Genomic DNA, 19,889 nt, shown 5'->3' with positions numbered 1-19,889 from the left:
TCACTCCGTATGCATATTAACCGCAACCTACCCTTTAAAAAGCCACAGATTTTATGAGTGTGTAAAAAAGATTTTTATGTGGAGGTTTTTTTTTTTTTTTAAAGATTTTATTTATTTATTTGACAGAAATCACAAGTAGGTAGAGAGGCAGGCAGAGAAAGAGGGGATAGTAGGCTCCCTGCTGATCAGAAAGCCCGATGCGGGGCTCGATCCCAGGACCCTGGGATCATGACCTGAGCCGAAGGCAGAGGCTTTAACCCACTGAGCCACCCAGGTGCCCCTATGTGGAGGTTTTATTACAAGAAGAAATCTTCTGTTTCTGAATACATATTGCTTAAGTGACCAACATTGTAATTCACATGATTTTTATTTTCTTTTTTCTTTCTTCCAAAATATTTATTCTTTGAAGTGAAGCCCAACTTTTCATACACCTCTGTCACATGAAGTTGATCATGTACTGTGAGTTTCAAGTGTTTGCCAGCAAACAACTGTCTCACCAGAACATCCTGGGTCATAAGATTTCTGATTCGCTGTGCATAAATACACTGCTTCATGTAAGCTTTTCTACTACCTATGATGTAAGAATATCATTTTTGCCAGTCTGTATTTTTGAAGCCTTTCATTCAAAAATCATCTTCCAAGGACCAACAATGAATGCTGGTGGTGGATCTTACTGTACAGATAGGATGATGTCTCTTCAGTCTGCGTAACCTCTACAGAACAATCAACAAACCAGGCTAATAGCTAGATAATCGCTTGTTATATGAAGTATCTTTTAAATGATAAAGGATAACACATAATATACCCCATTTGTGGTATATTAAAAGAGTGTATTGACTCTTGGTGGTTTTGTCTGTCTACTTTATCTGATTCTGTGTTCTTTTCATTATGTTATGTTTGGGTGTTCAGAAACCCTATATCCTAATTCTGAGCTGGAAATCTCAGAATATTTTGTCATTTCCATTCAATGCAGAGTTCTAAAGTTGTATTCCAGTTCCAAAACGAATATGCAAATACCTAAAACAATTGTGTTTCCCTTGGAAAGTTCCACGCAACCCCAGAATTAATTGTATTCTGAGAGTCTTGTAGTCTGGCACAGACTTACTGCGTCACCTCAATGACCATAAGATCCACCACCCTGGGGTCTGTTTCTTCTTTTATGCCTACAAGTGTATGAAGCTGAAAAAAACTAGCATGGAGAAAATGGGGGGGGGGTGTCATTGTTATATAAATCTAATCAGGTACCTAGCAAAATAACTTGCATAAACAATCAACAAGACTCAGAAATTCTATGTTACGTGACTGATATAACACACTGGAAGTGCCATCCATTTCAGACTTAGGAGTAGAGATTTAACAGAATAATTAGTTATGTCCTTCAGTCCAGGGATTAAGTAAGTAAAATATTTATCAATTATAATTTATTTTTAAATTTAAAGCTCTATCCCTATCTTTCAAATAAATTTTTGATAATATTCCTTATGGTTTGAACCTTTAGTATTAAACAGTTTACAGTGTTAGTCTTTGACTAACCAAAGTTTCATATTTAAACACATTTTTATGAATAATTTTATATGTGCTATTGGACATTAGCAATCAATAAGGTAGATACTATGCTGCTTTCAGAAAGTTTATAGCTCTATAGGGCAGATCTAAAATAATGTAAAATAAGTTCTAACTGAGTGTTGGAGTCCTTGAAAAGATGCTTAAGGTAGAATAGTTCAGTCTGACGATGGGGTGGTGTGTGGGCCAGGTTCCAAGCACGGAAGGACAGGTGTAGAGACTGTTTCAGCATAAGGCACATTTTGCAAAAGAAACTAATCTGTATAGGCAGTTTTAACTGGTGGCTATTGCATCTGGTGCAGGTTGTGATAAAACTACTTTCTTTCAAACATTTTTTTACAAAGGGAAAAAAATTTAAAAGTAACATTTTCGGCATATATCAGATTGCAATGGAAAAGTGTCTGTAGGATGAATTTAGCTCATATTAAGCATAGAGATTTTTAGTATTTGAGCATACATAAATATATAGTTATATGCATGATTTAAAATGTTTTATAAATAAATAAGATACTCCCAAATTTTTAAATGTGCTACTTATTAGCCATGTTCCATACATAGACTAAATCCTCTATCTTGGAAAAAAATTATTGTTCAAAAAACTTTTTTAGTTCTGTGTAGTCTTCCTAATGAATTATTTGTACTATTTGAAACATGTCTGTAAGTTTAGCAAGAAACTTATTATATCTTATAAACAAATGTTTTCCCAATTCTTGATAGCCTATGTAGCTTGGATCTAAACCTAACTGACAGTTCCTTAACAATGTGGATGTTCTTCTTTCAATGAAGTGCTTATTTAGAAAATGTTCTAAATCATTGTCTTTATGAACAAAATGGTCACATTTGGTAAAGCAACAGTGACATCCAGTGACAACTAAGGTTTATCCAGGCATAGTGTTTAAGTTTGGCATACAAACAAAAGAAAAAGTGTTTTAAATATTAAACTGAACACTTTTTAAAATTTGTTTTAAATGTTCCAATATGTATCTGTATGTAGGAATTATTAATAAATAATCGATCAATCAATCATTGGGTGAGAATAAAAACCAGTTGGCCATTTAGAGAGTGAAAAAAAATAAGCCATGAACTGGGAGAAAATATTTGCAAAGCACGGCTGATCAAGAATTTGCACCCAAGATAATCAAAGAACTCTTAAAATGCAGTATCCTGTGTCACAAGGAAATTGCAAATTAAAACAACACTCTATCACTGCACACCCATTAGAATGGCTAAAATACCAGATGGATTATACCAAGGGCCATAGAACAATGGGGATTCTCACTCATTGCTGCTGGGAATACGCAATGTTACGGCCACCTGCCTGCAGAGCTCGGCACTTTCTCACAAAGCTAGAAACAGTCTCATCATTCTATCCTGCAACTGTGCTCCTTGGTATTCACTGATGTACACAGAAAACTTAGTATTCACTGATGTACACCAAAAACTTGGTATTTACTGATGGACACCAAAAACTTAGTATTTACTGATGTACACCGAAAACTTAGGTCCACACAGAAACCTGCACGCAAATACTTACAGCAGCTCTGGCCTAATCACTCCGAACTGGAAGCAACCAAAATATCTTTCTGTAGATGAGCAGAGAAGCAATTGTGGTCCCCTGACACACCAGAGCGGTACCTGGCCACGAAAGTAAAGGAGCTGTCCAGCCACGAAAAGGCCTGGAGGGAAGTTAAATGCCTGTTTCCAAGAAAAGGAAGCAAGTCTAAGAAGACTACGTACCATACAACTCTCTTTATGTGGCATTCTGGGAAAGAAAGTAGTGTAGAGAGATTAAACTATTTAGTGGTCATCAAAGAGCAGGATGAATACACGAAGCAGAGACAATTTTTAGGGCAGTGACACTCTTCCGTATGACACTGTAAAGGTGCAATACGTGACGTTATGCCTTGGTAAAACCCATGGAACGTTATGGACACTGGGGAGGGCATGTGCTGTGGTGAGTGCTGTGGACTGTGTAAACCTGGTGATTCACAGACCTGTACCCCTGGGGCTAATAATACATTATATGTTAATAAAAAAATCAAAAAAATTTAAAAAGTCCATAGAGCCGTACAATACAATTCTCAGCCTCAATGTAAACTTTAGTTAATAACAATGTATCAATTTCGATTCATCCATTGTAACAAACGTACCACAGTAAGGCATGAAGTTAATAATGATGGAAGCTGTTTGTGTGGGGTAATATGGAACTCTGTACTATCTTCCATTTTTAATGTAAATCTAAACTCTCCTAAAAAGTAGTCTGTTAATTAAAAAAATAGTCAAACAACAATCATTTATAATATTAATCTCTTTCACAAATTGAATTAATGTCTTTCAATGAGTGGAGTCATTCATCACCAAGCTATTTCATGGCATTATTCATAATTCTGATTGTATATTACAAAAATTAAATTGGGTATTGCATAGGCTTGGGATGTGGAGGACTTCACAAGCTTGCTACTTTGTTCAGTCCGTGTCCTTGAGGAATTCAATATTTTTATCATAATTTACCATTTCTAAAAGCATTGTGGGAAAAGTTAATACAAGGGATTAAAAAATCATAATTTAATGCAATCATGATGGATAAAAACAATAGAATGACCTACTATGAAACTAACAGGGGTACATACAAAATGCCATATCAATTACAAAAATATATTATAAGGGAGATACAATCTGATAATGGTTCACACTGAAAAGTCAATGTTAAGAGATTCTTAGCAGACCACAGGTCTAATAGAGCTTATTCATAATGAGGGTTTTTTTTTTAATCTGCCTTACTTGTTTAATTTCTATTTTTCTTCTGTTTTTATTATTTATTTTTTCGAAACAAAGGAGAAAATAAGCCAACTGTGGAGCACTGTGTTCAGTTCCTATTGCCGCGTTTTAAGAGCCACTGACGAGTGAACGCATCTTAAGAAGAGGTATGGAGTTGGAATTTATGAGAGCTGAAGAAATGAATGTTTAAGCCAAGAAAGAAAAGCATGAGTAATCAGCAGTAGTTACCTTTGAATACATGAAGTCTACCTGTGAAATAGCTTTTTTTTTTTTTCCTTATAGGGAAACTATGAGCAGTGGGTGAAAATTACAGGGAAATACATTTTATTTCAATGATTGTCACTTATGATCACATAAGTTGTTCACACAGAATTTGAGTATATTAACATAACATTAAGAGACTTATTGGTGTATTTTATTTTCAACATAATTGGACCCTATCTGTTTTTATGAACATATGTAAAATAGAATGATAGAAATCTTGAGAGAAGAATACACAGTATTTGCTGCTAATTACCTATTATGAAATTATAAATCATGTCAATGGCTCTCCACATAAAAGGCTAGAAGTGCATAAAATTCTCTTGTAATATTTAAGAATAACTTTTTTTAAATTTTTAAATTTTTTATAAACATATATTTTTATCCCCAGGGGTACAGGTCTGTGAATCGCCGGTTTACACACTTCACAGCACTCACCAAAGCACATACCCTCCCCAATGTCCATAACCCCACCCCCTTCTCCCAACCCCCTCCTCCCAGAAACCCTCAGTTTGTTTTGTGAGATTAAGAGTCACTTATGGTTTGTCTCCCTCCCAATCCCATCTTGTTTCATTGATATGAGGAAGTGGTGATGCAACATGGGGGCTTAAGTGGGTAGAAGAAGAATAACTTCTTTTATCATGAAATCAGTATTGCATATTGTGTCAAGTGAAAAATGCAAAAATGTAAAGACAACTTTAATCATCTCAACTCATACATCCCCTTTCCTACAATGCTGACTTAACTTCAAAAGTCCTTTGTATATTCTTCTATCCTTTCTCTATATCCACATGAACATATTAAATATATGTCCATGTTCCTTCACTAAAATATGGATTACAAACAGTAAACTTTAACTTTGGCCAAATTCCCTTAACATGTTGCCCATTCCTCGGATCACAAGCATTATTCAACCTTTCTTCTGTCTCTGGATGACTCATTGTTCCAGTTTTTTAGATTTATATTGAAATCATGCTACCTGCACCAAACAACTTTGTATGTGCATTTAATTACATTGCTTTTAATTTTACATTATATTCTGCAGAAACATTCATTAAGATGGAAATGCTGGGTTAAAGACTATATTTTGTTTAACAGATATTACAAATTACTTTGTAATTGTAGACAATCATGCTGGAAAATGAAAGGGAGTCTCATTTTCCCTATTGTGTCATAATACTAGATATTATCAAGTTTGGTAAAGCTGAAGACAAAAGAATTATTTAATTATTGCTTTAACTTGCAATCTTATGAGGTTGAAGATACTCCTAGAGGTTTTGTCATTGTTTTATTTGTTTGATGACTTGCCTACTGTATTAGGGTGATCTAGGCTATGCTTGGTAACCCATTAACGCAGAAGCTTTGCTGACTTACCACAAGAGAATTCTATTTCTCAATCATGGTGCATGAGTGGATGAGGGGCAACCCTAGACCCACAGTCGCTGAGGGAGCGGGACTGAAAAAGACTCTTCAGTCTGTATGTGAACCACCAACAGCTCCTTGTTCCAAGAAAGTTTCCAAAAACTCAAAGAATTGTGGAGGAAACATATCAGCTCTTCCAGCCTTAGCTTTCACATAGTATCTATGACTTTTTACGCTAACTTGTTTTGTGGTGTCAATCTATTTATTAGTAAGTCTGGGAAATACAATTGAGCTATATTCGGTAAATATTTGATAATGTTAACCATGCCTGCAATGGGTGCTGTGTTTCTAGCTTGATGTATGCCTTTTCTTCAATCAATTTATCAGAAATATTTGTAGGGGATATTTTGTATAATTTATATTATAAAGATATATTTGTTTACTCTTTCTTCTTATTATTTTTCATCAGCTTTTTTGTGGTACGTTTTGCCATGCAATGAAAATGTCTACCTAAATATATCCCTTTTATACCTTTATCCCTTTCATATTTCCTGAATACCTCCTTTGCTCAGTAAGACATGTAGCGCTTCATTTTTCTATTATTTTTGTAGAATATTTATTCATTTTCTTTACATTTAAATATTTACTTCATTGACATTGATTTTTAAACAATGAAGTAAGAATCTGGCTTTTCTTCTACCAGATGATTAATTAATGCCTGGCAATATGTTAAATAAGCAATTTCTCACTGAATTAAAATAGTTCCTTTATAATACTCTATTGGATTCCTTTACAGGCTTTTTATATATTCTTCTAGCTAAAATCAAATTATTATGAGATTGCTTGAAATTATTCATTAATTTTGCAATCCCTTCTATTTAGCTACATGTTTCTCCCTTTTGAGTGGGTCTTATTTAACGTCCATCAATAATACACTGAAAACAAATTACACAGATTTTCCATTTTTGCCATTAAATTTCTTTATTGGTATTCTGTCATTTGCTATTCATGTGTTTATTATTTACTACCATAATAGGGTATTTTTACTTTCATCTCTCAATGGTAATTGTTGATAGAGATAAAATGCTGCACCAGATTTTTTGTGTATTAACCCAAACAATCAGCAGATCTCCTCTTTGGTGTGCTTGCAGGCTCTTCAGTTTGCCGGTATGCAGTCCAGTCGCCTACATCTACGAGTAAGTTTCTCTCTGTTTTATCGCATATACAATTTTTTTTTTTTACTGTCTTGTTACATTATCTAGAAGAACAGCACTCTCCAACAGCACATTCTGTGCTAATGAAAATGTTTTACATCTTCACTAACCAAAGGGTCGGTAGTAGGCGCTCATGGCTAGTGCAACTGTGGAATTGACTTTTAAATTTCATTTAAGTGTAAATCATTTAAGTTAAATTTTCACATATCAACGATGACTACTGTGTTGGACAGTGCAGATCTAAAGTACCAAAAAGAATAGTGAAATATATCATGATAGGGGACATCCTTGTCTTTTTATTAATTTTAATCATCTTAGCATTTCACTGTTTTGTGTGTTTGCTGGTTATCTGTGTATGTGTGTGTGAATATTAATCATTGTTTTTAAACAGTTTCTGTACATTCCTCTTTCCTTACTAATGTCTAGAAATTTAATTCAGATTGGATTTAGAATTTAGGCAAGTATATTTTGGCATATGGTTTGTCTTTTTTAATGTGTATGTGTAATTGCTTAAGATTGGTGTCCTAGTTCTGAACAAAACTTATATTTCTGTCCAAATCCTTTCTCTTTCTGGTGTTATTCTTTTCACACTATGAGAAATTATATTTCTAATCATGTATTTAGAAAAATAATAGTGCTAGTGAATTATCCTAGAGCTTCCTAATGTGTTATAATATTAAGGTTGTGATAAATGTGTAAAATGACGTGTGAAACATTCCAGTTTTCTCTGATCTAGAATATTTCTTATTACATAAAGCTTTGAGGTTTTTTTCATAAAGCTTTAATGTTGAAACAGAGCTCAGTCCGTAAACAACCAGATGTTTTTGCATGTGTAATTAAAAATTAAAACACCGAAATAAGAGTATGAACTGGGAAGAATATTTTTTAGTGAGCAATAATTTTATTCCATGCATGAAAGTTTTTACTAACTTTAAGTCATGGGGCAACTGGGTGCTGACTTGGTTTTGGCTCCAGGTGTGATCTCGGGGACCCGGCGTCCAGCCTGGTGTCGGGCTCCACACTCAGCCGGGCGTCTGCTCAAGACTCTCGCTCTCCCTCTGCTCATGCTCTCTCTCTCTTTCTCTAAAACAAACAAATCTTAAAAAAATAAATTTAAATACTATCCTTAAAACCAAAATATATTCCTATTTTTGACTTTTAATTATTTGGAAATTAAAGAACAGATCAAGAAAATAAAAAAACACTACATCAGCAGTACAGTGTGGTAGTTACTTAAATTCTTTTGCCGCGCTCGCGCCCAGTTGTGTTAAAACTCACTTGTTATCGGACGCTTGTTTCCCTAGAACTTGAGAAGACCGTAACAGTGTCACAAAGGATGACAGAACAAACCCCAGTGACTATAAAAGCTATTGTAAAAAATACTGTTATTTTCTTCGACAAAATCTAGAGAAGCCTGTAATCATTTGCAATATTTTTTGTGACCAGCAACTGGTTCATAATTACTCTGAATTTCAGAAAGAAAATTGAATGTGACACCCGTAACAATAGGAAATGATTAAAATGGGTTTTTACTTGAAATGTTTCATTTCTAACCACTGTGTTACCTAAGAGAAGCCGAAAAGCTCTTATTGTAGGTAAAATAAACATTAGAAAGTCAGTGAGCTGAAATTCCCTTTTTTGTTGTTCTCCATAGATTAAGTCGTAGGAGTCAAAGTCCTCCTTTTCCAGGCCTCTCATCCCTGGGCAAGGTTGAGTCCACTCTAAATAAAAATAGATTTATATATGTTGTATACAATTAATTCCGTCACTTCCGCACCAGACTTCTCTAAGCAATCCAGTAGAGCTCAACAAGGAGACATTTAAGGCAAACACAGAAAGCTCACACTGGGAAGCAATTGTGATGTCTGAATCTGTTTCTTATGGATAATTCAGCTTCATGGTCACCTAAAAAATAATTTTGTCATATTTTTCCTGTGAACCTAAACTGCTCTAGAAAAATGATTAGCAAAAACATTTATCATACAGAGAGGCAGATGTTAAAAAATAATCTACTCCAGGTGTCACAGACCAGGTAGACCCCCGGAATGCTTGTTTTCGATTATGACGTGTGAGATTATGAGATCTTGCACTGCACTTAGAGCATAGTGTGTCGTCGACATTTGTAAAGTCACTGCACCAACTGTCTATGGAAGGAGTGACGTGGTCAGAGCTTCGTTTGTAAAGGATCACGTTGACACCAATCTGGAAACTAAACTCCTGGAAGCTGACCCTGTCGTCAGGGAGACCACTATGGCCACTGTGGAGTAAGGAAGGGAGAACCAAGGTGGTAGGTCCGGGGATGCAAGAGACGGAGAAGACCAGGATGCCGTCCAGGAGGTGCCGTCCAGGAGGTGCCGTCCAGGAGGTGCCGTCCAGGAGGTGCCGTCCTGGAGGTGCCGTCCAGGAGGTGCCGTCCAGGAGGTGCCGTCCTGGAGGTGCCGTCCTGGAGGTGCCGTCCAGGAGGTGCCGTCCTGGAGGTGCCGTCCTGGAGGTGCCGTCCAGGAGGTGCCGTCCAGGAGGTGCCGTCCGCAGGATGTAAGGGAGAAGGAGGAGTTAAGAATCTTCTAGGGTATCACGAAGGCTAGATTTAGAAAATCAGCGAAGCAGTCCAGCTTTATACATGGTCCTCTTTCTCTGGGCATCCACTGATTGCTGAGTCTTCCCTAGTTTCTACACATTTCTTTCTTCTAATCTAAAGGCTGCACGTCAGGCACCCCCCCATCCTCGCTGCCAGATACACCATACACATATGAATCCCAAGTATTCTTCTGTTTCTAATACTTCTCTTCTGAACACAAATGTCATCTATACAATCATCTACTGGATATACCTGCTTGGATACCGCAGGGATGTTTCTCTAACAACTTGCCGGCAATACTAGTAAATCATGTTGTCCCACTAAAGCCAATGCATTATGACAATTTATGAAATAAAATGCCTTTATAAAATAAAAAGTGACGGAAAGTTCATCATCTGGAATACCAGGCAAATGCAAATGTACACACTCTGAAAAGATATGTAACCCAAGACAGAATTCGCACAAATAATATCGCTGTGAGGTGGAAACATTTCAAAATTATTAGCATCATAAGGAACCCCTAGTGGATGTAGCCAACAGGATGATTAAAGTCCCCTAAACTTCAAAAAATAGGGGAAAAATGCAAAAGAAATAAAAAGGCCAGAAAATAGTATGCATAAAATCATTAAATAAAAAAGAAACTAAAAGCATAGAACAAAAAACAATAAATCATGAGAAAAGGCAGAGTTAAAAGAAAATCAAATAGAACCTCTGAGATTAAAATGTAAGCACCGCCATTAAAAATTTATTGGATTAGCCAAACAGCGTATTAGGCACAGAAGGAATCAATGATTTGAGCACGAGACCTGGAGATATACCCAGAAACGCAGCACAGGCAGAGAAACGAACGTAGCTTCCTGTTTCACCGAGAAAATACAAGCTGATAGAAGAGAACTTCCCAATACACCACCACCCTGTGTGCCCATATTTTGCCCCTGTACCAGCCGTATAATTTGGGGCCCTAGTGCCAAAGGAAAATGTGACCCACTTGATCAGAACGTAGGCACATTGAACTGAGCACAGGCCCTTCTCCGCGCGTGCCCTGCATGGTTGCGTCCCGGAAGCCAGACTCGGACTCCGCCAGTCCTCCTACTTTTATGGATAAGCTGCTGGTCCCTGAGCTAAGGTCAGGACCTCGACAGGTCACCAGATCCCAACTCCTCTTGGTTATTCAAGCTTATTCTCCCCCAATTAACTGATTCATTCAACGCCCAACCAGTCACTATTCGTTGTCTCTGAAGAAGTTGGTGTACCAGTATGAAACCTCACACAGAAGATGTGAAGCGTAAAAATAGAGTCAAAGGACTTTGAAATGTTCGAGATAGAAGGTGTAAATGATCTCAAAGCTAAAGATTTTAAAGTAAATTTTTAGAAGAAAATGTAGAATAATATATCTATCATGTTGTGGTAGGTAGAATTTTTTTAATTAAGATTTTAAAAGCATAAACCATTAAAGAAAAAAATTGATCTATTTACCTGCCTCTATCTTAATCCTTATATGACAGAAAGAAAAAACAAAAATAAAAAACAAGCCACTCTAAACAAACTCAAAAGACAAAGATATCTATTTGGAGAAGTTTCTCTGACTCATATAAACAATAGGAAATTTTCCCAAAATACATATGAAACATCTATTTATGTTTATATATTTGTACTTATATAATAAATATTTATACTTCCATTTATTGTATTAATATAAATAATATTTATATATTATTAATACAAATAACATAATATTTATTTGCCTTATATATATATATATATATATGTTTTATTTATATAAGAACAAGGTAGGACACAAAACCAAATATTCTGAAGTGTCAAAGGACATGAACAGCCATTTTTCAGACAAGTAAACCAATAAACACCAACATTTCCTTATAAGAAAGTCTAAGAAAGGTAAAATCAACAACAAGATAACATTTCTTAAATATCAGTCTATCAGAAACCTAAAATTCTGACAACACTTTTTGCACATGTGTGGAGAAATAAGCAGTCTTGTGTAGTGCTGTGGTGAGATGATTTTGTGGATCAATTAGCAAGACCTTGGATAACGGGAAAACTGCTCATCCGGCAAGGTAGCGAGTCCACTTACGTATCTGCCCGGGGCGTGCACTCACGTTCGTACAAGTGTCACGTGTCAGAATGTCCACTGACGCACACGCAAGTGCAAGCAGATCCAGCAACAAACCGCCCCTAAGTGCAAGGGCGGAGGAGTGAGCTGTGCTTTGTAAGTCCGCAGGACACACACGGCTGCCCCGGCCGAGAACTACAGCTGCGTGTGAGCACGTGTGCGTTCAGAAGCGTCGTGGCATGCCAGAAAGGAAAGCTGTGCACGGGTGAGCAGAGGACAAACTGTTTACGGGTCACAGCGACAACCACCACGGTGGGCCCCGGAGAGCTCTTGGCCGGCCCAGTCCGAAGGGCCTGAGACTCTTGATCTTGGGGTTGTGAGCTGGAACCTCATGTGGGATGTACATATTCCTCAAAAAATACAATGTTAAAAAAAATAAAATGAAAAGCAACTGGATAAATTATTTGTGTAAAAATCATACACAGCATGGCACAACACCATGAATGAAGGGGCGCCTGGGTGGCTCAGTGGGTTAAGCCTCTGCCTTCCCCTCAGTCCACGATCTCAGGGTCCTGGGATCGAGCCCTGCGTCAGGCTCCCTGCTTGGTGGGGAGGATGCATCCCCCCCTCTCTCTGTCCCTCCCCCTGCTTGTGCTCGCTCTCTCTATCTCTCAAATAAATAAATAAAATCTTAAATAAGTAAACAAATAAATAGGAGAAGTTCGCCCCAGCTTTGGGCCGTTGACTACTAAATGGGAAGAGAGACAGTGGACTGGACTGGAGTTCGGGTCATGTCAGGCCGCAGAATGGATTCGGTCCCTCCTTGCGAGCGTGAGATAAATGTTCTCCACAAGCATGAATAAAACAAGGGTCCGAGGACGTGTTTCAAGATAGAAAACAGCCCCTCACGCATGCGGCCTAAAGAAATGTTCAACTCACCGAAGGTTATTTCCATACTTAGGGACACGTAGGTAATGAAGCCGGAATGTCACACGAAGTAAATGCGGGCCAGTGTCATCTGTGTTCGTGAACGGACGGTTTGCTCCCTGATTTAAGATAAACATGAAAAATCCACCTCACTCTTGTGATTTATCATTTTCATTACTTAAATTTTTGCGAGAGAGAGAGAGAACCAAGTATCGTCATGCTTTCATGGTTTGGTCTGACTTCGGTTTGAATGGATGTCGCCTGGGTTCCGAGTGACTTCCACTCAAAGGGAGAAAAATGACTGTGGTCCAAACAGTGGAAATCCTCTTCCCAGTGCAGGTGAGTCTTGGGCAGGCGCCGCACTTCCCAAGCTCTCTAATGAGTCGCTGCTGCATGGATCTGACACGATCCTAATAGAACGCAGGAAACCAATGCCTTGAAAATACCGTCTTCTGAACTGGCTTCGCTGTGAGGGGAGCGGAGTTCGCACGCACAGCACTTCCAGTCAGCCCCGCTTCTCTGTGTGTGCAAACCCCTGTTGATCACCGCGTTTCCACGGGGACGTGCAGGAGGCGGTTCTGTGACTGCTCTTTACATATTGAGGTACGAACTGATCTACCTTATTCTGCTTACTTTCCAGAATGTCTGTCTGTCCTGTAACAAAACTCAGTTTAGATTTGTATTTTCCTTGGTTCTTCTTTTAATTCTACTCAGTAATATTGGCATACTGTTGGCTGCGTTGACATTTTCCTATCATTCTTCTGCTTCCTTTTGCCCCTAAAATCTCCCCCAAGGCCAGACCCTTTCTTCAAGTCTTCTGATACATCTCTCTGCAGTTACGACCTTGTCCTACCAAACCACATGTTAATTCAGCCCAAATCTGTCATGTCATTGAAGAAAATTGAGAGAGTCTGTGCGTGCTATCACATGACCGAAAGCCGTGTCATATGCCTGAATACGTCCCCTGAACCCTTTGATGAAAAATACACTAAAACGGGAAGTTCTAAGAAAGCAGGGATGGTTGTCTGGTTTGCTTACTGCTACAGTCCCAGTACCGGCATGCAGTAGGTGGTCAATAAATGCTTGGTAAATGGGTTATTCAGGAAATACCTCTGTCTGTATTATGGTGAAGGGGGAAGCAGCAAAGCATAATGATGACCATTTGTTAAATATTGAAAGTTGTTAATCAAGTTAGCACATTATTGCATAAAATATTTTCTGTCTTAGACAAATACAATTCATAAAGATGAAGTTGTATTATATGTTGTGAAGCTACAATTTTTGTATGGCGGAAAGATACATAAGACCTCTCAAGTGGATTTTATTCTGCATATCTAGTTGTTTAGTTAATTGGCCAGTGATGCTTTGGAGGAACAACAAACTGAATACATGCGTAGCTCGTAAGTGTTTATATGTCCGGCCCACACCGTTGATCTGTCTCGCCTACATTTCAGCACCATTAATAATTATGGCCTCATCAAGATATTGGCATAATTTTGTTCTACTTCAAGAGCATACAGTTTGAAACATTTTGTCAAATGAAAATTACATTAAATCTGAACATTTAAAAATTTCACGTTTTCAAAAAGCTTTTGTCCAAGAGGCACTTAAAAGTATTTTTTAAAATATATGTGTAAACTGAAAAATTTTACCAAATAACAAAATTTAAAATAACGATTTACAAGACTAAAATTTTAATATGATTTTTAAAAATATGACAATCTTACTAAATGTTTTAAGAAAAAGTGTCAGCCTTTCTGGATCGTCTAGTTGCCAATGAAAATATCATAATTATGCTTCACATGCTACCTTTGGACCCACTTACTAACAAATTTCAGACTTATCTGAATTATTTAATTCACCAGACCACTCCTCACCGTCCCTGTGCACCTGTGCAAAGACCCACTGATCTGTGTGTCCCTCCAGAAATGGGAGCTGGAGTCGAACGAGAGGCCAGGAGACCAACACTCCCATCCGGAGATCTATCCTGTTCCCTCCTTGTGAGATGAAGGACTTGACGAAGTAATTATTTTGATTTTATATCTCAGCTGAGCACTTCTGGCACGCAAATCCCCTCTCTGCACAGAAGCAGACACAGGAGGTGGCTTAGGACCGAGAGGTCTGCCAGCGACCCCTCCAGTACGTGACGGAAGTGATTGTTCGTCATCAGTAACGAGACAGACCAGAGTCACATGCCTCCTGACGGAAGGAAATCCGGACAGGACAGCCTCAAGCCTGTCACCATCCGAGAAGAAATGCGCGACTGAATTAATCATGAGGCAGTGTCCGCAAACCTGACCAAGGACATTCTACACTCGCCTACAGTTCTCCAAGTCCGTGGTGCTAAAAAGAGCTTATATCTTCATGTGACAATATGAAAGTAGCTCCAAGATCTGAGCTTTACATTTTTAAAAAAGTTGGAAAACAGTACTTCGATTTTGGAAAAATATAAATAACTTCCAGAACGACAAACACCTCTGCGAGCGGAATCAGGCGGACCGGAGAGAAAGTTCCTCTTCCCACTTTCTGTACTATAGGACTTGTTCTTCACCTGAACAGACATTTTACGTTTAAAATATTTGTAATAACTTAAAAAAATTTCTTTGACTATGGTGAATTTTGTTTTGGAGTCTCAGAAAATGAAAATATTGTCAGGGAAAAATATTGTTTTAAATTTAGTCAACGCATGACTGATCTCCATACTGATCGTGATATCGAGGGGTCTTTCTGTCCTTAATCATTAACTAGCTCTGGCGATTAGGCAAGGCACTTCAATTCTTTTAGATTTAATTACACGTCTTTGGAGATGAGATTTATAGGTGAAATTTCTTGTATTTCTAATAACCTTAAACACTCTGAAGACCAGATGAAGACATTTAACATGTTGTCAGCAGAGGGCACTAATTGACCACAAATAGCCCCACGGGAGTCTCCAGGAGCCAGAGATCATCATTTTCATAGAATTTGAAGGATGATAGTATTCCGAGTAACACAGTTTTCTCACTATTTTTGAAAAATTTTGATTCTACTCCAGTTTTCTCCCATTCGAATAAACACCCCAACCGAACACTCCTTTTTCCTAAACAGCATCGGTCTTTGTGTAAGGAGACGAGGCAGAAAAGATGGGAGTAAGTGAAGTGAGTTTTGTGATGACCAGACACAGCCCTGTTGGCGGGATCACGGCCTCTGCCTCGGCAATACCATTTCCCAGGGACGGGCCACGGTGAGGCGTCACTGCAGATCTGGTCTGCGACTGTGCTTGGCTACTTGTCGCCTTAAGCGCTAAACTCTCGTCAGTTGACGTCAGCTCTCGATGTTCACATTTCTTCAAATTCAAAGTACTAACAAAGGCTACTTTAGAGGATTGCTTAAGGATTAAGATAATTTTGTAAAAGGTATAGCAGAATACTAGGTATGTATATATTGGGAGCTCAACAATTTTTATTAATATATATATTTATATACATTTATGTAAATGTACATGTTTAAGGATAAGGTAATTATTAGACTAAGTTGTACTAAAACAAAGAGATCTATATGATGATATGATAATATGATATGAGAATAACAGTAATAATAATGATGGTTTAATGAAAATAAGCATCAGTTTACCTTTTACCTCAGTTTTAAGTTTTTTAAAAGGGAAAATCTGGGATACTAAGTTTGAACTCTCATAAATCAACAACAAATATGCGCACCAAAAATGTAAAATGAACAAGGAATATAAATAACACTTCACAAAAGAAAAGGTGAAAATGTTTAATAAGAAAATGAACATTCAATGTCAGTGTTAGTCAATGAATTGCAAATTAAAATTTTTATATGTTTTGCCTATAAAACTGAGAAAAAAAACCTTGGAAGTATGTTTGAGGGAGCTGGGATATCGGTACTATCGTAAGCGGTGATGTTCAGCTGGTTAAAGACTGAATTAAATCTTTTAACCATAAAATTCCATTCTAAAAGTTTTAAGAAATTAATCAAGATGTGAAATGAATAAAATTTTGTTTTTTACATTTCAGATGTTGAAATTAGTGAAAACCTCTACAAGATAAACTAACACAGTTTTATATAAATTAAAGAAATAGAATTTTACATGAAGCTCTTGAAATAACTTTTTCCTAAGCAGCTTTAAAAGGAGATATTTTATAAGGTAAGACATTCTTTTGTTTGCTGTAATCATCATTACGTCATTAGTGACATTCAGTTTATTGTTAGAACAAAGATTTCAAGAAGACAAGGGTTTTACTGTTTCATTCTTTAGTGTTTCCTTAGATCCTAGAACAGAGCGTATCATACGGTTAATACTCAGGAAATATGTCCATGTTGTTTATTTACATGTTGTTTTATTTTACACTTAGAAATTTTTCCTAGGAAATTTGTAAGTGAATATATTTTAATAAAAATAATAAACTTATGAAAAGAACTATTTAGCAATATTTTTAAGATTCTTTCAGAAAATCTCATCAAATTCTGCCTGCCAACCATTCTTGCTTTTGTGGCTGTGTCTTACACCAGTAGACGAAGGGAGATCATCACAAATCCCCATCAGAGCTATTTTTCTTCAGAATTCCAAGTGACACTGAGCAGTATGGTTTTTTTGGTTTCTTTTAGAAAAGATTAGTGAAAGCACAAATATACACTTAACAACAAAGAGGTACAAAATTTTTTTTGTTTTAAATAAGATACATATTTTGAATGAAGAATTATTACCCATACAGTTATTTCCTATAAGATACTTGGTAATTTAAGTGATCAGAGTAAAATTCAAAAAACTAAGTATCCTTAATTTCTTTTTAACCCATTACCTGGTACCACTTGAACCTTTTTTGAGATATATTGTCATAAACATAATTTTAGGCATTCTAATGCACCTATGTACATACTACATATAGCAGTTAGACGAACTGTTACTTAGATGAACCTGAACTCCGGTCTAAGTCTCCTTTTTAAACAGACTTACCGAACGTGTGTACATTTTCTCCTCTACCTAAAGCTCAACAACCTTATGCTGCCTTTGCAACTTTTTCTGATACTGTAAGATACGGCCATTTGCCTAAGAAAATACAGAGATCATTGGATCTACGGCAGCAACCTGGCTGACTTCATGGAGAAAACAGGTCTAATTCCTTTGACATAAAATACATAATTGATATCAATATGGTGTCAGGGACTACAGGCTTTCTGGAATCTATTTCCTGTGGAATTTAGATCTTTTACATTAGTTTAAAGGTTGAAGCTTTCTAACAAAAGGACATTCGTTAACTAAATAATGAAACATCTGTAATTAAATAGCATTAAACCATGAAAATAATGTATTAGAAGAGTATATACTGTGAAAAAAAAAGTTAAATGATAAAAAATAGAGTAGCTATGGATAGACACGATGTAATCTCATTTTGAAAACAGAAACACATAATGTACATGCACCTGTATAGGAACATCTATGAGATTATACAGAATAATTTTTGTAATGCGTGAGGTTGGGCAATATATATGAGAAATGTTTTACTCGAGTTTGGGCTTTTCTAGACTTTTCCTACTTTTTATAATTAAGAGATACTTTTATTTAATCAGTTATTTTATTTTACTGATATTTCATTTTGTTTGGAATGAAAATCAATGGAAAGAGAGCTCACTTTCTACAACTGGATGAACTCGGCAAAGAAGCCATCTAACCAAAGGCCCAAAGCTTGCGGAGGAGAATTTCGGAGGAAGAATGTGGGACATGGCGTCAGTCAGTGTAGGACCGGGCCGCTGGGCAGAACACCCAAATGCCGTCAGGTCTGGCAGAACTGAGCTCACGGCAGCACCGTGGTTCTAGCTCGAAGCAGATTTTGCCGTCTAGGGGATGAGGTTAGATACGTCTGGAGAGGCGCCTGGGTGGCTCAGTGGGTTTAACATCCAGTTCTTGATTTCAGCTCAGGTCATGAGATCAAGCCCTGCTTTGGGCTTCAGACTCTCTGTCTCCCTCTCCCCGCCCTGCCCCCTCTCACGGTCTCAGAAAAAAATGTCCGGAAACATCTTTAGTTGTCACTGTTGAGTGGGAACTGGCTACTGGCGTCTGACAGACAAAAGCCAGTGATGTTGCTGCAGTGCACAGGAGAGCCGACTGCGACAACTGTCCCCAAATGTCAACCGTAGAAGGACTTAGAAATCCGAGATAAATACACAGTTTAACTGCCAAGCAGGACAATAAACTGGAAAACGTAGTCATCAGCTAAGTCAGCTGCGCTATTGCCTGCTTTGCGGAAACCCAGCCCTTCTCAAAGTGAACTTCTGTTCCTCGCTGAAGGAACGAGCGAAAGTCCAAGGACCTGGGTCCCCTCGGGGGGTCTTGGGGGAGAGCGGTGGCTGGGTACAACACAGGGAGGACGGCAGGCTGTCCTCAGGGGCTCTGGGGTCAGGGCAGGTCACAGAACCTCATCAGCCAGGCTCTCTGGGGCAGGGCCGATGGGGAGATTATGTGCTGCTCCTTGTGTGGCATCATATTTGTCCCAAGAGTCATACGTGACATTGCAAGACTGAAAGGGGCATCAGGACTTCGGATCAAGAACGACTTTCAAGCCTTCAGCTCATAGTCCGCAGTTCACATCCTACTAAGTAGACGCTCCTGTCTATAGAGCAGCCATACCCCAAGGAACTTTACTTATTCATTTTCCTCATAATAAAGGCAAAACGGAGGCAGAAAAGAAATCCCCTTTGAGGACAAAATTCCGAAGGCACCTGCGGTGCACGTGCGTGGGGCAGGCCGGAGACTTGTGCCCCGGGTCACTCGTCCTGCCAAGGCTGGTCACTGCCTCGGCCAGAAAGGCCACTGAAGAGAAAAATCAGCACGTTCAGAAGAGGGTGATGGTGTTCGTCCCGCGTAGTTACTCCGTGAGGCCCTGCTGGCCGTCGGATCTGTGCCGCTGTAGTGCAGTCAGCCTGGAAACGCTCCTGCCCGTCGTGCACTGGACTGGAAGTCACAACAGAGAACAGCCTCATGTTATAACAGTAAAAACTCCCGACGCCCACAGTCACGTTGGGATAAAAATGGCCAAACAGAATAATGTTTCAAGAAGCTATTCTTCTTTTAACGTTGCCTTGATGCCATACTTTTTGCTTTTATTTAGGAAGATTTTAGAATTTCAAA

The 19,889-nt window shown here is 38.0% G+C and overlaps 1 protein-coding gene across 1 annotated transcript in view; it reads left to right on the top strand.

Moving 5' to 3' along the window:
- TFPI (tissue factor pathway inhibitor) overlaps positions 1–19,889 on the top strand; it is a 99,367-nt gene that overhangs the window by 5,848 nt on the left and 73,630 nt on the right. The window contains exons 2-4 of the mRNA XM_045086447.1: positions 4,399–4,487; positions 7,116–7,160; positions 16,777–16,907. The gene's annotated coding sequence lies outside the window, so the exon portion shown is untranslated. The remainder of the gene's footprint in view (positions 1–4,398; positions 4,488–7,115; positions 7,161–16,776; positions 16,908–19,889) is intronic.

This window comes from Mustela putorius, unplaced genomic scaffold, assembly GCF_011764305.1.
Source record: "Mustela putorius furo isolate JIRA1106 unplaced genomic scaffold, ASM1176430v1.1 tig00000992_pilon_pilon_pilon, whole genome shotgun sequence".
NCBI lineage: Eukaryota > Metazoa > Chordata > Mammalia > Carnivora > Mustelidae > Mustela > Mustela putorius.
This window is presented reverse-complemented; position numbering and strand designations above follow the sequence as displayed.